Source organism: Salvia splendens, unplaced genomic scaffold, assembly GCF_004379255.2.
Source record: "Salvia splendens isolate huo1 unplaced genomic scaffold, SspV2 ctg1181, whole genome shotgun sequence".
In the NCBI taxonomy this organism is placed as follows: Eukaryota; Viridiplantae; Streptophyta; class Magnoliopsida; order Lamiales; family Lamiaceae; genus Salvia; species Salvia splendens.
In genome coordinates, this window is record NW_024598735.1 from 31,125 (window position 1) to 38,397 (window position 7,273).

Sequence of the window (7,273 nt, forward strand, 5' to 3'; positions counted from 1 at the left end):
AAGAATTTTTTTTGGTCAAAATTTTAGGATTTCCCTTTTTCTTTTTAGTTTATACGGAGTGATATTTAGTTATGTTTTATGAGGTGATCTGCATTTTCCCAGTGTTTACTAAGTAGAATAACATTCAATTTATACACTGATCAATTGTTGATGGTTATTGACTTATTTCTGTACAGAGGTCAAAATCTCAAAACGATACCAATTTTTTTATTAAAATAGAAATATATTTTTTGGCGAGGGGCCTTATTTCCTGCATTACAACGACCTGATATGGTCCACCCACATGTTCTACTGCTTTATTTTATTATCATTTTTCAAATATTTAATCAAGGATATCACGCCTACTACATTATCAATTAATGTATTAATTGGCTTCAATTTGAACTTCTAAAATGATTACAAGTTTATATCAGTGATATGTACATGAGTTAATAATTGTATCCCAACATATATGAAATACAAATTAATTTATACTACTCCGAAGTAGGATAATTTAGAGAAAATTATTGTACATGAGTACTATATATAATTTTTTTCGCTTGACAATTTATTGTACACTATTATTACACTTTTCCCACCGAAGTAGGATAACTTAGACAAAATTATTTGGAGATGTACATTTTGCAGACGCCATGTTATCCGCAAAAATATTGTAGATAAAATTAGGAGTCAAATCGTCAAAAAAAAATTTGGACACGTTCAATTTCACCACTTCTAATATAGTGGTAAAACAAAAGTTTTTTAAGTTCCTAAATCGGTGGCTGAATTTAAAGTTAGTGTGTAAAATCAGAACATGACAAAAGTTGTATTTACAGATAAATACATCTAAGACTCGTTTGTTTATTATGAAAGTAATGTTGTTGGGATTATGATTTTTCAGAATATGACTATAAGGAATATAATTCTTATAAATTACGTATCTTATAAATATTAAGAATTTTTTTGGATTTTGAACTTATATGGAACAATTAAATAAAATTAAGCAATAGATATAATAATTGAATTAACTAGTTGATGTAATAATTGAAGTAAAAATTTTTGAATTAATATATTAATAATGTAATCTATAATTTTAAAATTATATTAAGATTTACTAAATAAGTTACTATCAAGAATATAATTATAATAATTTCATTAAAAATTAATAAGTTATTAATTGATACCATAATAACAATTATAATTATACGAATATTTATTAAACTTACATTAAGACTTTCTTAATTACTAGTTATTAGTTTATAGCAAAAAAATGAATAATAATTTGTATTGTTTTCATAATAATTCATAATTTAAATAATCACATTAAAATTATCTTAAAATTTTAATTAATAACATAATAAAAGAAATAATTAATAATAAACTATTAATATTAAAACTATAGTTATAGTAATTTTTTAATATTATTACTATTATTATAATTAGGTATGAATAGTAATTTTAATATTAAAATTAATCTTAATATAGTTGTATAAAGTAATAAAAACTATGCTTCGTATAAAATAGTACAGTACTTAATTATACGAGAATCTTACATTTAGGAAAAGAATATCTAAGAAAAAGTTAGACTAAGGCTCTGTTTGGTACACGGAATTGGAATTGAATTGGAATTAGAATTCTATGGAATTGAATTGAAAGAAACTGAATTCTAATTCAATTCCAAATCATTTGTTTGGTGAAGTGAAATAATTAATATGAAATTGAATTTGAATAATTTGTGCACACACTCTGTACACACACTATACATAAAATACACACTCACACACACTTCACACAAAATACACATACTATACACACAAAATACACACACTACACACATTTCACACACTACATAAATTTCACACATTTCACACACTTCACAAATTTCACACATTTCCCGCACTACACATATTTCACGCACTACACACACTACATACATTTCACACACAAAACACACATTTCACACACTACACAAATTTCACACATTTCACACACTTCACGCACTACACAAATTTCACACTACACAAATTTCACACATTTCCCGCATTACACACACTACACAAATTTCACACACTATCACACTTTACACATATTTTACACATTTCAAGCATCCGATTTTTGATTTTTTTTTCAGTTTTAGATTTTTTTTCCCAATCTGAATCAAAAAAAGGAAATTTTCCAAAAGTTTAAAATGAACGAAATTTGAAATTTTGTTTTGTGAATAGTGTGTGTTTTGGGTATAGTGTGCGTAGTGTATGTATTTTTGTGTAAAATTTGTGTCGTGTGTGTATTTTGTGTGTAATGTGTGTAGTATGTGTATTTTGGGTATAGTGTATGTAGCGTGTGTATTTTGGGTATAGTGTATGTAGCGTGTGTATTTTGTGTAGTGTGTGTATAGTGTGAAATGTGTGAAATTTGTGAAATTTGTGTAGTGTGAAATGTCTGTAGCGTGTGAAATTTGTTTAGTTTGTGTAGCGTGTGAAATGTGTGTAGTGTGTGAAATGTGTAGTGTATTTAATGTTTGAAATGTGTGTAGTGTGTGAAAGTGTGTAGTGTGTGAAACGTGTGTGATGCGTAATGTGTGAAATTTGTGTAGTGTGTGAAATTTGTGTAATGCGGGAAATGTGTGAAATTTGTGTAGTGTGTGAAATGTGTGTAGTGTGTGAAATTTGTGCCGTGTGTGAAATGTGTGTAGTGTGTGAAATGTATGTAATTTGTGAAGTGTGTGAAATTTGTGTAGTGAGTGAAATTTGTGTAGTGTGTGTAGTGTGTGAATTGCATGTAGTGTGTGTTGTGTGAAACGAGTGAAGTGTGTGTGTGTGTGTGAAATGTGTGTAGTGGGTAGTGAAGCTATCTAATTTTGACTATTTATAATTCAAATTTTCTACTTTTGATATGGAATTCAAATCATGAAATTGTAAATTTTGAAATTATAATTCAATTCCAATTATATATATTTTTGTGATACCAAACAATGGAAATGGAGTTGGAGCCTTCAATTCCAATTCTATAGCTCCAATTCCATGTTTCCGAACGCACCCTAACAGAATTTGGTAAATTTCTTTAAATGACATTTTCTGAAAACAAGGACGCAAAATCGTTTTGAATTACACAATTTAGGGCATGTTTGATAGCCCAGAAAATCAAAGAAACAAGCCCATTTACTTGTTTTTTCCATGCTTTGATACACTTTCAACTTTTGTAAGAAAGCCCGCAAAATACGTCGGCCCGACAAGGGCCCAAGAGTGTATACCAACTTATCTCTGGAAACTTATCTCCCTTTCAACCGTAGTTTATTTTCCACTCCATCAAGAAATAAAATTGCCTTCCAAAATTAGCCCTCCTTGACTTTGATGCTCACGCTCAAACTCTTTCTTCCATCTTCTTTCTCTCTTTCTCATTTGGGCAGATTCACAGCAAACATCACACGATTTCTTTCGAACACCACACGATTTTCTCTTCCCGTCAATCCATCTTCTCTTCCTGTTTTCTCTCAGATTTTCGAACACCACACGATTGTAACAAATCAATTTCTTTTTTTACGCGAATTTATCTCATTAAAATTGGCCTCTTGTTTTGTGCAGCCCTATTTGGAAGAATTACACACAATCGAAGGATTCTTCTTCGTTGAAGAACTCTATTTCGGTCCATTGGTGAATTATAGCCACTGCATGTAAACCCTAATTTCATGACTTCAATTTGTGATTTCTCCAAATACAGTCCGTCCAGGCACGACATTCATTATAAAATGGTCAAACCATTATGTTTTGTATTTTCTTATTCTTTCTGGTTTTGGTTTGTTAATTGGCAGAGATTTATTTTAGCAGTACTTGGGTTTTTTGGCATGAATTGAGTTTGGGTAATTTAATTGGCAGGCATTTCCAAGTGTTGTGTTGCTTTATAATTATGAGTGAAAGTTCATTGTCCGACGAAGAAATCGTCTTGCTTATTGAAGACATACTACAAAAGCACAACACACGGACCGTGATCATTATCCGTGAATTCTTGAAACTGACTAATGGTTCTAAGTGGATTAAAAAGAACCAGGCACAGCGTTTATTTCGCCGTCTGACCCGCATACCTACCCAGGTCAATCGTCTTACTAGATTGACAGGTGTTAGTGATAGGGACTGCATAAATAATCTACGTATGGACCGAAATTGTTTCGGGAGACTATGTATTCTTCTTAGAGAAGGAGCTGGGTTGGTAGATGGATCATTTGTTAAAGTAGAGGAACAAGTGGCTTTATTTTTATGTGTTTTATCACATCACAAAAAGAACCGGGTGGTTAGTTTTGATTTTTAAGGTCTGGTCAAACAGTTTCATACTATGTCCATGTTGTCCTCCGAGCCATCATACTGGTGCATAAAATGTTTATAGCTAAGCCAACTTTGGTACCTGACAACAGTGTTGACCCTAGGTGGAAGTGGTTTAAGGTAAATTGTCTAAGATTTACTCACATGAATCGGATTATATAGATTTTTCGTGGAAACTTGGTATGTAGTGTTTATTGATAAATATATATGTGTTAACTTGTAGGGTTGCTTAGGTGCGTTAGATGGGACATATATTAACGTCCGAGTTCCATTGGCTGATAAGCCAAGATATCGAACTAGGAAAGGGCAAATAGCCACAAATACCTTGGCAGCGTGCACGAGGGACATGTGTTTTGTATATGTTTTACCGGGTTGGGAGGGATCCGCAGGTGATGCACGTATCCTACGAGATGCAATTTCTCGTCCATTTGGTATTAAAGTCCCCAAAGGTAATCTATGTGTCTGTCGTCTAGGCTAATAGTCTTTTGTATAATGTTAAGCTCTAAATTCCATCAGCGTAAATCATAACAACAATGGATTATGATGTACCTGTAGGTAATTATTATGTGTGACAACAGGTATGCAAATAGTGAAGGTTTTTGACACCCTACAAAGGAGTTCGATATCATCTGCAGAAATGGGGTCCGGACACTGAGAGGCCCAAGAATCCTCGTGAAATGTTCAATATGCGACATACGAGTGCAAGGAACATTATTGAACTGGCTTTCGCTGTTCTTAAGATGCGTTGGAGTATTCTACGTAGTGCATCTTACTATCCAATCGAAACACAAATTATGTTGATAATGGCTTGTTTTCTTCTACATAATTACATAAGGGGGGAGATGGCAGTGGATCCTATTGAACAGTTAGTTGACACTAACATGGTGGACAATGAAATGTTTGCTGAGCAAGATGATACTGAGTATGTAGAATTTATTGATCCTACAATCGATTGGAATAACAAACGGGATCAAATGACAGCTGACATGTGGATGCGTGTGAGTATCGTGCGTCTTGATTTTTGAACATTTTAAGTCATACTGTGTACTCGCATACTATCTGCATTTTGTCTAAGATTGGTTATGTGAACAAATAACGATGTTAACATTTTATTGTGCTTCTTTGTTCTCAGAATGAAGGGCCATGATATAGTCGACCATGAGTCCGCACCACAATGTCATTGTGGGAATGGAAAGATGATTGTTCGCTGTGGAGGAAAGTTTGCCAATAATCCTGGTCGGTTTTACTACAAATGTCCAGTTAACGGGAAGCATTTTCAATCTTTCATATGGTGCGATGAATACCAAAATTACTCTTCAACTTCCGAAGATCAAGTTTTTATGCGTCAAGCATCAACAACGAGTGAGAAGCCCACATCTGAAGCAATATCAGCCGTTCCCACCCGAGCACTCACTTTATCAGAATTTGAGACATGTGTTGTTGTAGTTTTTATGAGCATGGTTCTTGTACTTCTGGTGTAATTATTGGTAAATTGTTGTAGGCTTGTAGGCATTCCACTGTGTTGCTGCCAAACTATTCACATCTTTGATGTTGGGGCATACACTATTGACCTCTATTTGGATCTCTCTTGACTATATATCTGTTATATTAGTTTGTAATTTATGTCTTAACTTTTTATTTGCCTTTATGTGTGGTTAGAAAACTGATTTGACTCTATTATGATCTTGTGAGGTGAATCTTCTGAATTGTCATAGCCTCCTTCAGCTTCACGTGAAAGTGAACATACTTGAATTAAAGGCTTATTTATTTATTATAAACCATGAGAACTATTCAAGTGAGAGTAATTAAAAAAATAAAAAATATAATATGAGTAAAAGTTTCCAGTTTTAAAATAAGACTATTTTTTGGAGATGGAGTATCATTTATCATTTGAAACTATCATTTTGTCCACTCAAACTATCATTTTATGATGCAAAAGTATCATTTTATCCAACCAAAGAACTCAAACAATCATTTTATCATATAAAGGTATCATTTCTCCATTTGAAACTATCATTTTGTCCCCTCAAACTATCATTTTATGATGTAAAAGTATCATTTTATCATCCAAAAATCTAAAACTATCATTATTAAACAAAAGTATCATTTTATCCATTTGAAACTATCATTTTTATCCCCTCAAAGTATCATTTATGATGCAAAAGTATCATTTATCATTTGAAACTATCATTTTATCCCCTCAAAGTATCATTTTATGATGCAAAAGTATCATTTTATCATAAAAAAATCTAAAACTATCATTATTAAACAAAAGTATCATTTATCCATTTGAAACTATCATTTTATCCCTCAAAGTATCATTTTATGATGCAAAAGTATCATTTTATCATAAAAAAATCTAAGACTATCATTATTAAACAAAGTATCATTTTCTCATTTGAAACTATCATTTTATCCCCTCAAAGTATCATTTTATGATGCAAAAGTATCATTTTATCATAAAAAAAATCTAAAACTATCACTATTAAACAAAAGTATCATTTTATCCATTTGAAAACTATCATTTTATCCCGTCAAAGTATCATTTTATGATGCAAAAGTATCATTTTATCATCCCCCAAAAATCTAAACAACTATCATTATGAAACAAAAACATATCATTTTATCATTGAAACTATCATTTTATCCCCTCAAACTATCATTTTATGATGCAAAAGTATCATTTTATCATAAAAAAATCTAAAAAACTATCATTATTAAACAAAAGTATCATTTTATCCATTTGAAAAGTATCATTTTGTCCCCACGAACTATCATTTTATGATGCAAAAGTATCATTTTATCATCCAAAAATCTAAAACTATCATTATTAAACAAAAGTATCATTTTATCCATTTGAAACTATCATTTTATCCCCTCAAGTATCATTTTATGATGCAAAAGTATCATTTTAAATCATTTGACAACCTATCATTTTAATCCCATCAAAGTATCATTTTATAATGCAAAAGTATCATTTT